Raw genomic sequence first — 17,403 nt, 5'->3', positions numbered from 1 at the left:
TGGTCTTGCTGTTGTGCTGCAGCACATGCTGTTTCTCTCATAGAATCACAGAACTGTTTAAGTTGGAAAAGCCCTTTAAGATCATCAAGTCCAGCTGCCGACCCTGCACTGCCAAGCCCACCACAGCCCATGTCCCGTGTGTCTTTCTGTGCTCATAAGACTCTTGTCACACCTGTGGCACAGTGACAAACACTCCAGTGAGCACCAATAGAGGAGCTGTGACCACAAGAAAAAGGCTGATTTGCACAGTGAGATATTTTGATTACTAAGCAGCTTTAGAAATCTGCTTCAACTTTGGATTCTTTGAGTCCCAACTGGTTATTTGCACTGCTGTCCCCTGTCTGCATTCTCTGACCTTCTGACACACAGTTGCTGCAGCCTGTTGCATGTGTCCCCAAGCAGAAAGCAGATTGGACAGAGATTAGATAACATCTAATCTCAGTGGGCTATGGGGTGGGTACTTCTTTTTTTTCTTACCAGTTTCCTGTTGATAGAATCACACTGATAAGCAGTTTAGTTGGTAGCTGAAGTATGAAACTGCAAAAAGCTGCCTTTTAAAAGACATGTTCCAACTGGGATGTAGATGCTGCCAAAGGATAGTTAGGTGTGTGTGTGTAGCTGTGCTCTGGTGCTTGGGCCCATCAGCGTGAATATTACCCAGGAGCAAGGAGGAGTTAAGGGATCAGTGTGGGTGCACAGCTCAGGGTTAAGTGTTTTCAAACCTGCTTACAAACATGGTTAGAGAAGCACTGCAGAAACAGAGGAAGCTGTTTGAGCTGTTTCTTCACATCTTTCCACTGTGTTTCTGAAAGTTATTGCTCCACAGTGCTTGAAGGGAAGATGAGTTAGCACAACAGCGTGTGTTTACCTGATCTGCTTTGGTACAAAATCATCCAGGTTGCCTCCAACTACCACAAACTTGAAGTGAGGCTTTGCCCAAAGCTGACGTGCAGCAATGCCAGAAAGCCCTGGCAGCTGCGTTCCAGATGCATGAGCTCTGGCAGCGATGTGGGAACAGGCAGCCTGTGGGCAGTGGGGTTTCACATTTCCACAGTGTGCCCTGCTGGGATCACGCACAGATCCACGGCCTCCAAGGCCCTACCGTGAGACCCCAGCGACAGCTGGGTTGGAACAAACCTTGGAACAAAGCAGCTGACAGCCACACTTCAGCTGGGAGGCTTTTCATTTTAGATATCTGCACCTACTGGGCTGCACAGACTCTGAAGGTCCATCTTCCTCTCGCGCTCCCTGCCCGACAGGCCGTTGGTGGTTCGGTGCCGTCGCGGCGCGTTTCGGTTTAACCAGGGAGGCTGTGGTTTCACCTCCAGTGGCTGGGGCAGCCCCCACCCTCCACACTCCCCGTGCTGCTGGCACAGCTGGTTGTGCAGCTGCACACTCGACCAGAACAGCTGAAAAATTCCTTTCAGCTGACAGTTCAGTTTACTCCATAACCATGGAAAAAGGTGTGCTGATCCAAAAAGGAGCAGGGCAAAAACTGGGACAACTGGCTGCAGGGAGAGAAGTGTCACTGCAAAAACTGTCGTGAATCCACTGCCTGAGAAGCTGAGGTTGTCCTGGGAGATCTTGATAGGAAAGCTCAGGACAGAAAGGGTCAGTCTACACATGCAGCTCCCTCTAAGGCAGAAGGGAGTCAGATATGAACTGGAGCTGTGCAAGCAGCAGTACAATGTAAAGCAGATTTTCTTTGATTAACCATGGCCTCTAATCTCTCCTATGCCCCCCTGCAGCGAATTCCAGAGTTCAATAGCCCCCACTGGACTTTCCTGTTAAGACTCAAATCACTAAAACTATTTGTTTAGTAAAGGCTAAAGCACTCAGGTCCCAGTGCCCAAGAGCTCTGCGAGGTTAAATGTTGTGAACCTTTTGAACACGAGCCATGTTCCACAGGGTGCCCATGATTTTCCAGTGGAGCTGTACGGACATTTTATCTCCAGGCTTCACCCTCCAGCTCCTGGCAGCAGCTCAGGAAACTGCTCGGACCAAATGAGCTCCCGTGGTCCCAGACAGGAGGGAGTGTGGCACAGCCTCTGCCAGGGCTCCCACAGATCTCTGCGGTGGCCTTGGCTGGGAAAGGGTTAATTTCCTTCCCAGTAGCTGGTGTGGGGCTGTGCTTTGGAATTGTGCTGGAAACAGTGCTGATAACACAGAGATGTTTTCCTTACTGCTGAGCAGCCCTTGCACAGAGCCAAGGCCTTTTCTGCTCCTCACTCACCCCCACCAGCGAGGGGGCTGGGGCTGCACAAGGACCTGGGGGGACACAGCTGACCCCAACTGACCCCAGGGATATCCCAGACCATATGGCACCGTGCCCAGCATATGGAGCCCGGGAGAGAAGGAAGGGAGGGGACATTCAGAGTGATGGAGTTTGCCTTCCCAGTCCCTGCTCCGCGTGCTGGAGCCCGGCTGTCCTGGCGGCGGCTGAGCACCTGCCCGCCCATGGGATGTGGGCACTGAGCTCCCGGTTTTGCTTCACTTTCACATGCAGCTTTTTCTTCACCTACTAAACTGCCTTTAGCTCAACCCACACATTTTCTCACTTTTACCCTTCCGGTTTCTTCCCCAATCCCACCAACAGGGAGTGAGCGAGTGGCTGTGTGGGGCTGAGCCACGCTGCCTTCTCCGGCCACCCACGAAGGGACCTTCAGCTGGCTGAAAGCTGCTGAGCACCATGGCAGTTCTGTTGGCCAAGACAGGTGTAACAAAGACACAACCCCCCCCAGCCTCTTTGTCAGATAACAAATTTAAAATTTCATGTCTGAAACCAAGCATTTACAGTGCCCTAGGACCAGGTTTCTTTATCTTCACACTTTTTACTGCTGGTGATGTATCCCACGTGAACCAGCAAAAGTGGTTTGAGTATTGTGAGTCTGACCCACATCAGCTTTGACTCAATACTGATGCTTAGGACAGAAAGTATTCAAGGATGGGAAGATTCAGTTCCCAGAGTGATCCAGGATGCAATTCATCTCTAGCTTCCAAAGGATTAATATTTCGCACAGAACACTCCTAGATACAACTTAAAGAATATTCCTCAATTGGTGTCATTTCAATTTCGAAAGTTACTTCAGTGAAATTGCTGTGAATTTGTGGCCAAATTCACATTCCTGAGAAAAATGGATAGTTTGAATTGCAGCTGAAGAGGACATGGGGCAGCTGGAGAGTCTGCATACCTGCCCTGCAGGGGAAAAGGCTGCTGGCCCTTGGAGCAGATGAGAGGTGGGAGCAGCCCTGGGCGCTCGGAGCCCCTGGAGCGCTGGGCCCACGCAGCCAGTCCAGAGAGGGTCAGCTGGAGCCTGCTGAGGGCTGAGCCACAGCCCCGGGGATCCCAGCAGGTCATGGGACACCCAGCAGTCTGGAAGACACAGCTTGAAAGAGCCCGGTGAGGGGCTGCACAGAGCCAGAGCAGGCACCCCTGTGAGACCTCCAGAAGAGGACAAGTGACAGCCCAGAACCTTGGACGGGTCTCTGGCCCGCAGCTCCCTCTGTCAGGAGCCCTGGGAGCTGGGCGGGTGAGCTGGAAGGAAATCAAGCAGGTTTTCAAACCTGCCTGGCAGGCAGTGAAAATCATACCTGGTTTCTGTCAGTTTTGCAGAAAATGTCATACTCCCCCAAGCAGCCAAGCTGAGATCAACAGGAAATGCTTTTCCTTTCCTGTGAATATTTTTGAGATTTCAGAAGCTTCCCTGGTACCTACTGTGAAATTTAAAAAATAAAATTGGCATGAGCTAAAAAAAAAATGGAATGGGTCAATTAAAAGTTTTGTTTCAAAAACATATCTTAGTCATTTTTTCCCAGTAAAACCATTCACTGACACCATTTCTTGACCTCTCAATAGTACAATTTTTAAAATCTGACATATTCAGAAGAATGGCCAACAACAATTGTACTCTTATTTTGAATGTAAGTCTGCATCATTTAGCTATTACTGAGCATGCAGATAGTTGTAAAAAGTGGGGGGTTAGTTCTTAAGCCTGTTTGTACCAGTGTTTATGTACAATGTCTATGGTTTTTCCAAGCAAACAACCCTGAAAGCCCAGACCTCACACAAGTATCAGACCCTGCAGAAAATATCACTGGCACTTAGACTCGCTTGCCTACAACAAGCAATTCCTTACTAAAAATTTCACACTGTCTGTTGCCTTGAAAATCATCTAAGAATGATCCACTGAAGGTGTCTTTCACCCCAGAGAAGTGGGAAGGATTTGTTAGTCGTGAGCAGTTTCTTCCTTCTGTCGCTTTGCCAGGTGCCTGAGAGAGGCTGCTCCCGTGAAACTCCCCGGTGCAAAGCAGAGTCACCTCCGAGGCTGTGCACGCCAAATCCTCCTGCCTGGCCCCCCTTCAGCCCAGATAAGGCAGGGGTCCAGTGCTGGCAAGTGCTTACTAGGAAACACGCCTTGCTGGAGTTTGCAGCAGTTTGGCATGCCTGGAAAATCCTATCAGAACCAGGCATTTTTATTAGATTTAAACCCCAATGCAGGGGGTTACATTTAGACAGGCAGACTGGGGTATTATGGAAGGTAATGTGGCCTCAGGGAGACATGACCAACTTCCGCTTCAACTTCCACTCTCATCATGTATTTGATGAGAGAAATCACCACAGAAATATCATGCTTTTGACCAAGACTTACTTTTTCACTTCCCCTCTAGCTCAGCCCCGTGAAAGAACTTTTACCTCAAAAAAAAAGAAATCATTATGTCTCTGACCTTTACAAACAAAACAAGAAAACAAACCACAGAGTCACAGGCCACTGTTAAACAATGCTTGGGCTTGGTCCAGTCACTGCTCTCAGTTTGGAAAGGGAGAGTAATCTCTGCAAATGCACAAGCCAGGCTTGTCTGTAAATACAGGGGAGCACGCAGGGCACTCCCACCAAAACCACCACCAGCCCAGGTGCCACAGAGCAGCTCGGGACTATTATTTGTGATGACAAAACAATTAAACAGATAATTGTTCTTCTAAAGAACAAAAATGAGGGTGATGATGTGGTACCCTAAGAGGTGTAATTTGTTTTTCCTGGCCTCATCATTCTGCTGGTTTCTCCCTGGTACAATTTGGCCTGAGAACCACATGAGCAGGACAGTGCCTGGGAGCTGTTCCCCTTGGGACCTGTTTCCTTCAGAGCTGAGAGCTGATGGTTTGATCCTGTGTGCACTGATCCAGACCCTTCTAGCCCTTAGGGAAAGAGACAAGGAATTATCTTCCAGAGGGAAATTCAAAAGAAATTTATCTCTCTCCATGTGGGGAACCTTACCTTCAGTTCCCAAACTAGGCACATCAATTTGGGCAGTTTCATACGACCACCTCTCCTCTAGTCACCCTCTGTTGATCTTTGTACAGCTTCTATTTATAGTTTCCTGGATGTGATGGAGACCTTGTTTGCCCTTCTGCATAACACCAGGCCATGGAATTTCAACCAGTTTTCAGTGTAATAAGCATGACATGGTGGCTGCTGTGTAACACAAAACAGAAACATGTTTAGAAATGCACAGCCAAGGCCCCATGTGCCTGAGAAGGAATGGGCTGTACGGAAGCAAGAAATACTTCTGTGGTATTTAAGAGGATCAAGGCAGACACAGCTTAAAGAGCCATTGCACAGTCCTGCCCCACTCCCACTTCAGGTCTTGGCTGGAGGTGGACAGTGGAGTGTGGTCATAGCAATCCTACCATGGGTCATTGTGGGAAAGCACAGAAAGATTCTCCCAATCAGTAGGAATAAGCACAGAGCACTGGGAGAGGCTCACTGAACCCACTGTGCAGACGAGGATAACTCTGTACAAACAAAAACCAAGGAAGCCTTCCAGAGCAAGTGGGGCCCCAGGCACACAGAACACCTGGTGGTTTGGCGTACCATGAGAAAGCTTAGATAAACAATTCTGGAAGTATTCTGGGACCAGGGAGAGTATTCCCAGAATCTCACGTGACATTTATAAGATGATCGTGTGCCACACGTTGGTGTCTAGGGAGACAGAAGTCCCAGTTGCCGAGAGGTGACAGGCACACCCTCCCAGGGAGTACAGCAGGCTGCCAACCCAGCTCTGCTCTTTGCCTACAGTGGAAGGAGGGCTTGGCTGGAAGCCAGCAAAACAGGAGAAATGTTAAATATTGAAAGATAATCATTTTAAGGCAAAACCCCCCAAAATACCCAAACTCCGAAATGAATCCCACCAAGCCAAAGTAATTTGTATCCTATTTTGTGGTGCTTTTAGGATTACCTACATTTATACACTACATTTATAGTGTAGTAGTGGTGAGAGACAGATCTGAAAACACCGCGCAAAGCAGCTACTATGCAAATACAGATCCAGTCAGGATGTCTTTGGAGTCATATTCACTGGGACATATACAGAATCATGGAATATCCTGAGCTGGAAGGGGCCCACAAGGAGCATCAAAGTCCAACCTCTGGCCCTGCACGGGACAGCCCCAAGAGCCCCACCATGTGCACATACATGAATTACACAGGAACACCCCCCCCCACCCCCAAAGCTGCTCAAAATTGCCTCCTGAACCTTTCTTTCAAAAAGTGTGTTAACGTCAGAGGCTTCCCAGGACCTGTGGTGCAATCAGGTGCTGGAGAGTGCCTGGCTTTTGAAGCGGTCAGCTCCGCACAGGGGACAAAGTGCTCATCCCTCAGCAAACAAAATCAATAAGGCAAAAGCTAAAAGGCCAGCCTGGGACCACCCCTGTCATCTGCCGGCTCCCGGGGCCGAGCTGATTTCACCGCAGCGGAACCTCGCCAGGCTCGGAGGAAGCGCAGAGCTCCGGGGCCGGCGGGAGGTGCCCGGCGCATCCCCGGCCCCGAGCGCGGCTCCGCCCGGCCCGGCTGCGGAGCGCACAGCCCTGCATCCAAACCCAGCTACGAGACATCAGCACGCCCTGCACAAACCACGAAACTGAAAGGCCAGAGCAGCTGCATGCCTCAAGCGCAAGGGATTGGTTCGGGCAAATAAGATCAGATCTATGGAATTTGAAAGAGAAGGAAAACGGAGGAAAAGACAGGACTATGTTCCAGTTAATGCTCCTGCTGTATTTAAACAAAACATTACATATTGCAGAGAGCTGAAGGGAGAATCAAGAACATCCTCGCCCAACTTAAAGAACCTGTCTGTTCCTAAGATCTCAAAATTCAGTAATATTCCAGACAGGAATGGATTTCCTTTATAATAACTACTATCTAATGATTCTCACATGAGCCTGAACTGTGTTTTCTATTCCCAGCAGCAAGTGATTCTGGACAAATAACTGAGTTGCACTGTGCCTCAGTTTCGCTTTCCACAAAATGGGGGAATATCACCTTTCCTAAAGCACTTGCAGCTGTTTGGACTACGTGCAAGTTGAGTGTGTAAATTTAAACCAAAGTCACCGATATTAAGTCATTTATTAGCTGGCCTGGCTGTCACTGTTTGCTCCCCACCCCAAGATCATAGAGGAACATCCTGACAAAACATCCCCTTGAACAATCAATAACCAAGTTACCCATAAAGTCTGCATTTCATAAAAGATCATTCAGTTTACTGCTAGTGGGGGGTGGAAAGCAGAGTTGGCCAGGGAAGAACATGTTGGGGGATAAATTTCCTCTTCCCTGTATGAAGTTTAGGTTTCCCTGAATTTTGGAGTTGAGCAAGAGGCCTGTCATGAACCATATCCCTTTGGGGCTGATCAGGAGATTCCCATCCAAACCTCCATGTTTTACTAGCCTGGGGACCTGTCCTTGGGAAGGAATTTAGAAAGCACAGAACACACTCATCAAAATGAAGGTGAACAGCAAAGCCATGGGGTTTTGCATTGTCCTCCTCCATCGGTGACAAACAACCCTTGTGACAAGGCTTTGGAGCTTGCCTTCACCAGGAGAACTGAAATGTGGTTCTGCTGTTGTGGTCTGTCTCCCCTGGTCCACTGGATCTGAACCAGAAAACACTTCCACCAAAAATGACCTTGGAAAAAGCATTCTTCCTGTATCCGGTCAAGAGAAAAGCTAGAAAACCAATGATACTTTTTGAATGAACTATCACAGGACACTTTCCAGAGGCCTAATGTGTGCAGATGTTGCACATCTGCACAACCAGCCCTTCCAGCAATATCTGCTTAATAAAACACTACAATTACAAAACCAGCTAAAATTGTGGAGTTTGTTGTCTTTGATCAGGTTTCACTGCTCTGTTCTAGCTGGTTGTTCCAAAGTCTTCCACATGCATGTACACTTCTGTGGGATTATCTTCTACTTCACTGCAAGGTTCAATGTTCTAACTGACAGGAGACCTTCTTCCCTTTCTACTGGGCCTGATTCCCAAAGCAGGCAGTGGTCTAAGTGTCCAAACACACACCACTGTTTTCTCTGGGAGGAGACCAAAAAACTCGTGACTGGACACTGAAAGGTTTCTGCAAGCAGAACTGAACTGGCATTACCCCTGGAGATAAGAACCCAGTGATTCTTCCCCCCTGCTCTAATTCAGGCCCCTCTATCTCAGAGGAACTCAGAATTCCCATTCTGCCACAGAACCTCCTGCAGGGATGTGCTCCACCCCCCACACATCCAGCAAGCATTCAGTGACGGGGCACTGAGGGATGGCAGCTGGGGACGGAGCTTGGCAAGGCCAAACCTGGTCATTTGCCACAACAGGGCTTGTCTTCATTCCTTCCAGAAGGGCACGTGCTAATTACAGGGCATAGTGTTGCACTTAAAAGGCTGCCATGATTCTCATTGTGGGCAGACACTCTGTTCCACATGAAGGGATTTTTCAACTTCCTACAGGTTGATTCTAATTGGGAAATGTAAGATTTTATATCCTTTACAAGATCCATTTGCTACCCCTAACTCCGATAACCCTGGCCCGCCTTGGGCCATGCAGCCATGCCAGGGTGACTTGGAACTCACGGAGGTTCCTACAGGGAGATTCAAGCTTAACTACTCATGGAAGAAAGGTAATATTTTTGTGCCCAAACTTTGGAAGCAGTATTTTGTACACGTGTAGGAGTTTCAAGAGGAATTCAGCACTTTGGAAATTTCTGCTCTGCTTTAGCCCACAAAAATGAAGCATATAAATGTTTTCAGTTCAGAGGCTGTGATTGAGACCCGATGAACTTTGTGAAGGACAATCTGAAAAATGGCAGTGTTCAAAGGGTAGGAACTACCTGAAAAACAAGTTAAAAAAGGCAGTATCAAGAGTTTCATCCGTGGTAGAGCAGAGTTAAGTGTTGGCAGGTGGCCCTTACGGGTCTTGGGCTGGGTTTCCGATAAGGCAGGAGGGAGGAGAATGGGGGAGACTTGTACTGGTGCTCCAGAGGTAGAACAACTGGAAAGAAGCTGCACTGATAAATCAGACCAGCAACCCCTCACTCTGCATCTTAAAGCCTGTAGCTGAGGCTGCCTGAAAGTGGGAAAGAAAGGCCCTGCTTGAGAACAAAGAAAGAAGTGAAAAGGGCTTGGGCTGGGTCAGGCCTCATGAACATGACAACGGCATATTCTGGAGTTAAACAAAATAAGAACCGAAAGAAAAAGGAACACAGAAGAGTCAGTCCACCCACTCAGACATCCTTTTATACTAACAGTGTGGAGACAAGGGCAAAATGTACTTATTTTTAGTGCTGCTGTTTGCTTCCAAACTGCAGCTCCCTGAAATATGAGGTCACAGAGGTGAGAGACAGGTTACATTCTTGCAGCAAAGGCCCCATCCATGTGAAACTTTCTTCCCTTCTGGGTCCTGACATGAGCACAAAAAGATTTAGAAAGACTGACTAAAACGATCTCCTTTCTCCAAAGGACTTAACCTCAGAGTCCAGTGGATTCTGACAGAAATAAGAGTAGAAGTGAGCAGAACTGAAGTTCTGGATTTACTGAGCCCTTCAACATGAAATGGATGGTGGAGATCTGTGGGGAGAACAGCAGGATTAAACCCAGATGGATGGTGATCGGGATGAAGAATGAAAAATCTCCCCTCAAGTATTTTTTGGTGTTCAGACAAAAGTCTGGAGAGGGCCTCACTGCAGATGTGAGATGAGATGAGATGAGATGAGATGAGATGAGATGAGATGAGATGAGATGGTCTTCAGTCCCAAACACATCAGCATCCCTGGGGGCAGGAGGGGGCTCCTCGCATGGTGTCGCAGAGAAGGCTTTGCCTGAGTCCTGGAAGATAATAATGCCATGGGGGATGTGAAAGGAAAAGCTGAACTGTAACAGGTCCCAGACACGAGTATTAGGAGCAGATTACACCCACCAGTGCTGCCACATTTAGATCATGAGTGAATGGGAAAGAGGAAAAAGAAGGGAGGCCGTGGCTGCCCTACAGTCAGCGCTGAGCCAAAGGAGAGGGTGTGAGCACCAGGAAAAAATTATTCAACAGACCCTTCCCAACACCAGAGTGTGGACAAACAACAGGGAGCCCCCTCACTATGAACTTCCCCACCCACTGAAATGCAGTTTTAGCCAAGACACCCAGATGCCCTTGTGGCAGCATTCACCGAGTCACAGCCTGGGTACAGAGGCTCTTCCTTCTCCTTTTCTTTCCCTGCAGGCCCCTGCCTTGGCTGAGCAGCCTTTTCCTTCCCTGATTTTTTGGGCTGCTGACCTAACGGTTTCCTATTTTTTTTTTCTGTGAAAATATAGCAAAGAGGAGTAGCCCAAGCCTGACCACAGGGAAGAGGGGTGGGTACTTTACCAGAACCCTCTGAGAGACTCGAGACTGTTTCCCCATGACCATGATTCTACCATGTGATCATTTCTAGAGAAGGCCAGGCAATAAGGAAGGGGGAATAATGATGGAAATTGGGTTATCTGGGTCTATGAAACTTCAGTGTCTGTGTTTGAATCTCAAACCAAAGGGAAGAGAGAGGGAAGGACAAGGAAAATGTATTGGATCCTGATACCATCTGCCAAGGAAAAAGGCTCTCTATGGATCAGACAGACCTAATTCACAGGGCAGGGAAGGAGGAGAATGGGGAAATGCCAGCCAAGACACTTGGTCCAAAAAAGCTGAAAAACACATCCACCTCTACTTCTAATTTTAGTCACTTTCTGAGGCCATCAAACAAAAGATTCTATTCTGCTCACCAAACCACAAATTTAGGAAGTGGCTAAATCCTGAGAAGAATGTGATACTGCTCTCATCTGTGCATACAGTGATCACATGCCCACCAGGGCCATCAGCCGGGCGGTGGCTTCTGAGAAGGAACAGCACTGGCCTGTGTTACTCACCAGGGTCTCACCCCTTCTTTTCCCTACTGCTGAAGCTTCAGAGTAGGCCATGAGTGGCAGAGAACTCCTCTTATTTGTTTACCTTCCCTTTTGTCATCCTTCAGAACAGAGGGAGGCCACCAGCTCTGTCACCCTTGCCAGTGACTGGCTCTGGAGTGCTCATGACCTTGGGGTACAGATGATCTGGATCAGACTGGAATGAGCCAACTGGGAGAGTTTATATGGCATCATCTGTCATCTTCGGCCTGGGTTTGTCCTGGGCCAAAGTTATGCAAACAGCTCATGATCTGAGGCCAGTGACAGATCATTACTCACAGGCTGACCTCCCTCAGCACTGAACTCTTCATCCATCACCTCCTCTGACAGCTCTTTTTGGTGAAATGGAGAAGCACGTTGCCACAGGACACTGCTGTAGTCAGAATTTGACAGCACTCCTGCATTAGATGTGTGAGAATTAAAAATATTCACGAGTCATTAAGGAGAAATAAAAATATTACTGTTTTGCTCCGATGCTTAACAAGATGTTTCAAGTTAGAGAGATACTTCCTCTTTCATCCTGGGGGAGCTTCTCATTTACCACAGGGTAGAAGTAAGAACACAAGGCAAACCACAGCACAGATGCTGTGCAGCAAGAACACACCTCACCTTACCTTACCCCACAGCAACACATCTACATCTCCATACCTGGAGAAATTATTATTTTTAATGCTCCCTTGGGAACTTTTAATAATACATTATGCTGTCTGGAAGAAATTTAAAATCAGATGATCGATTTCACTGGTTTAATATGAAGAAAGCCTTTATGCTCAGAGTGTTCTGACTTTCTGAAAGCAATGACTGAAGCAAGTGACACGTTTCAAATATCTCAGTCCCATCTTGCTGTGGTGCTCTGGGACACCCATAGAACTGTGGGTTTCAAGACTTTTTTTTTTTTTTTTTTTCAGAGGCAAAAGCTCCTCCTAAGTAATTGCCTGTGCAGATGCAAATTTGGAATCCACTTTGGAAGTAAGAAAAATTAATTTGCATTGCAATGCTTACATCCCGCAAGAGTATCCGTGCCACAGCGATTCGTTTAAAATTCATACATATATTTAATATAAATTAATCACTGTATGAACAAATAATTTTTGAGGCACAGGGAGAAAATCGCCATGGCTCGTTTCGCACACGGTGCCCGTGGGTACCTCCCCGGCCCTGGCACCGGGGTTCGGCCCGCCCGGCGCGGCGGGGCCGGGCTCGGGCAGCGCCGGGGATTTCCCGCAGCCGCAGCGGCTTCGGGGAAGCGGCAGCACCGGGGCGGGAGCCTTACTGTCACTGCAGTCACCGTGCGGTCACCGGGCACAGCACGGGCTCCTCCCGGCCCCCCGGGGCACCCGCGGCCGCCGCAGCCTGGCCGGCCGGGGCTGGACCACCTCCCGGCCGGGGCTGGACCACCTCCCGGCCGGGGCTGGACCACCTCCCGGCAGGGTGCGATCCCGGCCGGGGCTGGACCACCTTTCGGCAGGGTGCGATCCCGGCCGGGGCTGGACCACCTTTCGGCAGGGTGCGATCCCGGCCGGGGCTGGACCACCTTTCGGCAGGGTGCGATCCCGGCTGGGCGCGATCTCGGCTGGGTGCGATCCCGGCTGGGTGCGATCCCGAAGGGATGCCGGGGGGATGCCGGAGCATGTGTGTGCACACCAACACACGAGGTTCGCATCTCCTGGGGGCTGCACTCTCACATCCACGCCCGCACTTGGATTCCGCCGCTTCGCATCCAGGCAGGACAGCAGCGTTTGTCACTCACCGGAAAACACGAGTCACACATGAGTTCTGGGGCTTTTTGCACTTACAGCCTGACATCCCCTCCCTCTGCAGACGTGGGAATCTCATGGTGCATCTGCTTTCACTTTTGCATTCAACTGACCTACATTATGAGCAGTCACTTGGAATCACGCTGCCTTCCCAGCTGATTTTCAGATCAGACTGTCGAGCACAGGCAGCGTATTAATTCCTGCGCTGCCCCTGCTTGCCGCACATGCCATCACTCAGGCAAGCCTGCCGTGCTTCCCTCCCTGATCCTGGACACCAGCTCTGGCTTGGAGCCTGCTCATGAGGAAAAAACACCGTGAGTGTGCTTGCAAGAATTCGCCTTAGCACAAGGGAAGTGGCGTGGGGAACAGTTAAATCCCAAATACGCTCAAACCCAGCCTGATTGGATTAAGGCAACCACCGCTGCTGCGCACAGCATGTGCTGGGTGGCCGGGCTGGGCTGGGCACAGGCGCGGGATGGACTGTCCATGGAAGCAGCTCCCCTGGAGCCTGCCCAATGGCTGTAATGAACAGTGAGCCAGGCAGCAATAAGCTGAACACGGAGCTGCTCTGGTGGCAGTCGGTGCCTGCCATGGCTCCGAGCGCTGCGGCATCCCAGGGCAGCTCCAGCACAATCTGGGGAGAAGAAAAAGGAAATGCATCTATTCAGCTATGTATTGTGCATTGCTCAGATGTGGTGATGTTTAGCAGGAAATGGGAAGAAGAGTCTTAATTTTCAAGTACTGTTTCCCAAACCATTTGAAAATTTAGGAGCCTTGGAGTGCAGGCACATTTCCCTAGGGATTGTGCAGCGGTGGCACTTCAAAGGCAGGAGGTGAGTAAGCCTCACATTTGCATGTGCAAGCAGCACTCACACATCCCCAGAGCGGCCCCGGGTTGTGAGCGTGCTATTATGCAGTCAGCATGCACTGAAATTACTGTAATTGTACTTCCAAAATAAAGTATGCACCAACCCTTTTAATTTGTATAGAGATCACTGTTTAATTACCTGCACTGTGCTGTAATCTAACTTCAAGAAAGAAGTCCTATAACAGTATATACAGGCTTATAACCACCGGTGTATGTACTGTGTGTAAACAGAGCATTAGCTGATGTATTTGGTGGGGCCAAAGACAGTGAAGAAGTCTGGGATCTGCACAGGACTGCATGCAAAAATTAAAATAAATTAGTACCCCAATGGAGCCTTTATTAAAATAATGTAGGAAGAGTTATGTGCACTCTCTCACTCAACATCTCTACCTTTTTCTTTTCTTTGGAAGGTGAAATTAGAGCTGAATTTACACCATTTTTCTTGGCTGGGAGCATCTCTAGAGAGCTGCATGATAATTTTTACCTGCAATCACAGATACACCATTAAGAAGAAAACTACCAATGTTTGTATATAAAGTAAAGGGCATTTTTGTACTTTTCTAGCAGCTCCACAATCACAGAGAAATCCAGATCACTTGTTTCAAGAGATGACACTGATCCATCTAAACCACACTGAGAAAAGAATCCCTTTTAAGCCTTGCAGTTGGTGCATCCAAATATTAAACGATCCCTTTCTTTATGGTCTCTTGTCCTCATGTGAAGTGCTCACAAACACTAAAGGTGTTTCACACCACCGTGGCACAGTCCCCATGGACAACATTGCCCATTCTCAGCACAGAGAGATGGTAATAAACTCCAGCCCTTGCAAAACAGCTCCCAGGCTGCAGCTCCTCTCTTAATGCTCCTTGTTGGCTGTTTAGCAATTGAGGGGCAAGGCTGCCTGTCCAGAAGCACTTATACAGATCCCACTTCTGGAGCATAAGAAGAAAGGTATTTTCCATACTGGTCACCAATAAACCATGGCGTGTCCAGTACGTGTCCTGCTGCCGTCCCCTCGCTCAGGCACCTCTGCTCTTGTGCAATGGCACAGACGGGGAAAAGAATTCTTTCTTAACTCTTGCAGCTGAACTCTCTGCACTCTGCAGCATGAGACTGGATCACACTGTTCATCACCTTATCTTCCTCAACTACATTACTAATGGTCTAAAAATTAGCCAGGCCTTCTGTAAAAATCCACCCACTCAGCTGGGGCCTTTGACTCAGTTGAATGGCAGCGTTGGGGTTGACACATTTCAAACCCCCATACTCTCCCAAGTGCAAAAACAAGGCCCACACTCACGGAACCTGTTGGTCAGGGCCAGCTTTGGCACTCGTGCCTGTACTGCACCCAGCACAGCTGGGTTCAGGGGAGCATTGGGACTCTTCAACACCTTTATAATCCATGCAAATAATCCAAGTGTGCCCAGCTGGGTCAGGGGACATTCGCCAGTCTCACCACAAATCAACTGTGCACAGCTTGAACCTCTAGAGAAGGGAAGGGTTTTTGTATGGCTCAGAGGTCCACAGCAGGAGGTGATTCATACGCCACAGGGTCCTCGGGGTCCAGCACAACGTGCAACGGACTCAGCTCGAGGGTTTCCTTGTGCATGGCAGAGATTCCTCCCGGCCAGGAGAAAGGGGGTCCCTGGCACTGGGCAGCCACAGGCTGGACTTGCTCTGCTGCCTTCAGCCTCCCTGACCAAGCAGCACTTGCTTCTCTCCCTGTGGCCCGTGTGGAGAAGGGGCTCTGCCCCTCTCTCGTTTGGTTTGAAGCAAAGTTACTGCCTTATTAGACTCTGTTTAGCAAAAATAACAGTGTGAACAGGCTGAAAAACTGGTCTCTGGAATTGTCCCCGGGGCTCTGGGTAAATCACACAGAAGGAATGGGTCTTCAGATTGCTTCACTTGGGACAAAGATACCGGTCATTAGCTGGTGCTGAACAACACCCAAAATTGCTCTATGACTGATAAAGACCTACAACATGGTGGGTGAGGGCAAAGGCAGGGCTTGTGCTGTCTGGACAGGGCGTTGGTTGGTCCACACTGATTTCCTGTAACCCACAGGGCCCCACTTCTCCTTTCCTTCTCAAGGCTCTTGTCTAACAGGAAAACTGCCTCTGTGCCCTGTTGGGACACTGGGTGCTGAGCACAGGCCAGTTGCACAAGCTGTAAGGGTACCTCTAGTACCTAAATCTGCCCCCTCCCTCATTAGATGTGTGCTCATTGCCTCCTTTCCTTCCTCTTCTTCATTTCCTTGCTGTTGCAGGAGAACAAACACCGAGCGAGTGAAGAAAGCGGCCAGAAAGGAACTCCAGACGGGGAAGCATCCAGTGGTCCCCTGCTCTGGGTGCCATTTACGGAACCTGTCCCTCAGAGATGCAGTTTCTCAGTGCACTGTCATGCATCCCCTGTTGCTGCCTATTACTTAATCTTTGCTTCCTCAAAGAGCACCCAGAATTGGGTAACAGGTTTCCTGAAGGTGACAGAAGCAAGGAGAAGATAGCACTTCAATGATAAAAATGAAAAGTTTGTCATAAGGGACTTGGACCCACGTCCACTATTGAAAGCCAAAAGAAGTGGTCTAGTATGCATGAGGGGCACACCCACTAAGAACACAACGAAAATTTCATTCTTGATCTGGAAATACATGGAAAAGGTGCCACACTAACCACTGTAGTGGTCTGAAGGAGAAGTTGGCTCCTCTGTGCCTGCACACAAACAGTAAAGGAGGCATTGAGGGGCACATTCCCACCCGTACACACACCGAGGGAACTGACTGCCAGCAGGTCCAGCAGCAGATGGCTGCTCCTCTCCTGCAAAGCCCTGGGCCAATTTATGTGCACCCCAGACATGAACTCTTCTCTGTTTTAAATTCTTCTTCCCCAGTAGCCAGGTCTGGCAAGAAAACAGCACATTTAATGTAAAATGAAGGGTGAATTTTGAACAGATGGGACAGAAAGCACGGGAACAGGGCTGTTTCTTCAGTCCAACATCCTCAGTGCCCACTGAGGATGTTGCACTGAAGATACTGAACAAGAGCCTGTGGGTTTTTATATTAATTTATAGGTTGAGAACAAATTTTCCCAATATTCAACACTCCTGGGAGACAGCAGTTGGCAATATAACTTGGAATCTCATAAAACATCTTTCAAGCATCTATGTCTCACTGACATTTAGTTATAGATTTTAGATGCATTTAAATATAAGGACAAGAGACCATAGTGCATAAACTCAAAATTTCCTACATGAACCGGTGGCTTTTTTACCTCAACTTCAGCACAAAGTCTTCCTAGGTTTAAAGACACAGTGTGCAGACTTACTTGTTGAATTCCTGTTGGCCAAAGAGGAAACTGTCAGATTATTGGCATTTTTGTTACTCTTTCTGAAAACACTGAGATCTTGCTTAGACAGAAGTCAGGGCTGACTTTCAGCTACTGAGACTCATGATGCCAGGAATACAAAAATAAAGATCTATATTTGAGGACAGATACAAGATCTAATAACTTTTGGCTGGAGGGAGTAGTAG

This window comes from Corvus moneduloides, chromosome 17 (genome assembly GCF_009650955.1).
Source record: "Corvus moneduloides isolate bCorMon1 chromosome 17, bCorMon1.pri, whole genome shotgun sequence".
In the NCBI taxonomy this organism is placed as follows: Eukaryota; Metazoa; Chordata; class Aves; order Passeriformes; family Corvidae; genus Corvus; species Corvus moneduloides.
Note: the sequence above shows the minus strand (reverse complement) of the source record.